The sequence below is a fragment of the Chiloscyllium plagiosum genome, chromosome 12 (assembly GCF_004010195.1).
Source record: "Chiloscyllium plagiosum isolate BGI_BamShark_2017 chromosome 12, ASM401019v2, whole genome shotgun sequence".
Classification (NCBI taxonomy): domain Eukaryota; kingdom Metazoa; phylum Chordata; class Chondrichthyes; order Orectolobiformes; family Hemiscylliidae; genus Chiloscyllium; species Chiloscyllium plagiosum.
In genome coordinates this window covers 13,198,848-13,200,965 of record NC_057721.1, presented here as the reverse complement: position 1 = coordinate 13,200,965, position 2,118 = coordinate 13,198,848, and positions in this window count along the sequence as shown.

Below are 2,118 nucleotides of genomic sequence, written 5' to 3'. Positions count from 1 at the left end.
AGAGGATCGATGAGGGCAGAGTGGTAGATGTGATCTATATGGACTTCAGTAAGGCAGTTGACAAGGTTCCCCATGGGAGACTGGTTAGCAAGGTTAGATCTCATGGAATACAGGGAGAACTTGCCGTTTGGATACAGAACTGGCTCAAAGGTAGAAGACAGAGGGTGGTGGTGGAGGGTTGTTTTTCAGACTGGAGGCCTGTGACCAGTGGAGTGCCACAAGGATCGGTGCTGGGTCCACTATTTTTCATCATTTATATAAATGGTCTGAATGTTAGCAAGTTTGCTGATGTCATCATATTTGGAGGTGTGGTGGACAGCGAAAAAGGTTAACTCAGATTACAACAGGATCTTGATCAGATTGGCCAATGGGCTGAAAAGTGGCAGATGGAATTTAATTCAGATAAATGTGAGGTGCTGCATTTTGGGAAAGCAAATCTTAGCAGGACTTATACATTTAATGGTAAAGTCCTAGGGAGTGTTGCTGAACAAAGAGACCTTAGAGTGCAGGTTCATAGCTCCTTGAAACTGGAGTCACCGGTAGATAGGATAATGAAAAAGGTGTTTGGTATGCTTTCCTTTATTGGTCAGAGTATTCAGTACAGGAGTTGGGAGGTCATGTTGCGGCTGTACAGGACGTTGGTTAGACCACTTTTGGAATGTTGTGTGCAATTCTATCGGAAGGATATTGTGAAACTTGAAAGGGTTCAGAAAAGATTTACAAGTATGGTTGGAGGATCTCAGCTATAGGGAGAGGATGAATAGGCTGGGGCTGTTTTCCCTGGAGCGTGGGAGGCTGAGGGGTGACCTTATAGAGGTTTATCAAAATCACGAGGGGCATGGATAAGGTAAATAGACCTCTTCTTTTCCCTGGAGTGTGGGAGTCCAGAACTAGAGGACATATGTTTAGGGTGAGAGGGGAAAGATATAAAAGAGACCTAAGAGGCAACTTTTTCACTCAGAGGGTTGTACATGTATGGAATGAGTTGCCAGAGGAAATGGTGGAGGCTGGTACAATTGCAACATTTAAAAGGCATCTGGATGGGTATATGAATAGGAAGGGTTTAGAGGGATATGGGCCAGGTGCTGGCAGGTGGGACTAGATTGGGTTGGGATATCTGGTTGGCATGGATGGATTGGACCAAAGGGTCTGTTTCTGTGCTGTGCATCTCTATGACTCTATGACATCTCTTCCAACCTTTGTGGAACACACCTCAAGAAAATTTCTTCCCTCGTTTTAATGATTTTAGTTTTGTTTATCAAATTGAGCCACTTCAGGTGAGGGAGCAGGCCACTTTATGCAGCTACTGCTCCTAGCTCCAGTATCGTACAGCACAGAATGGAGCTCTCGGGGAAAGCTTTGCTATCACCACATCACAACAGCAACAGCAGCAGCAGTGACATTTTTATTTCACACATCAGCCATGCACAACTGTGGTTGCCGATTCAATGTCAGTTTTTGAGCTGCACCATTGACTCATTCCCAAAGCCCCAGTTTAAGACTATACATATAAATGCAGATGCTGGAAAACTGAAACAAAATAGGAAGTGCTGAAGAGGCTCAGTAGGTCAGACAACATTAGTGGAAAGAGAAACAATTAATGTTCTGAGTCTGATATGAATCTTCTTTTCATAGAATCGTAGAAACCCTACAGTAGCAAGAGACCATTCAGTCCAGCTGTTACCAGACTTATGAATGCACCTTTCATATATTTGTGTTAATCTTTCTCTACACTGTCTCTGTAGCTGTATTCTGCTTTCTGTTCTGTTACCCTGATGTACTTATGTAAGGTATGTTTTGTCTGGTTAGCATAGAAAACAAAACTTTTCACTGTATCTTGGGATATGTGACGTTAACAAATCAAATCAAGTCTGCACTGACCCTCCAACTCAGACCCACTCATGCCCCCCACCCCCCAACCCCCCCAATCCCATAACCTTCTCATAGAGTCATAGAGTCATAGAGATGTACAGCATGGAAACAGACCCTTTGGTCCAACCCGTCCATCCCAACCCAATCTAGTCCCACCTACTAGCACCCGGCCCATATCTCTCCAAACCCTTCCTATTCATATACCCATCCAAATGCCTCTTAAATGTTGCAATTGTACCAGCCTCC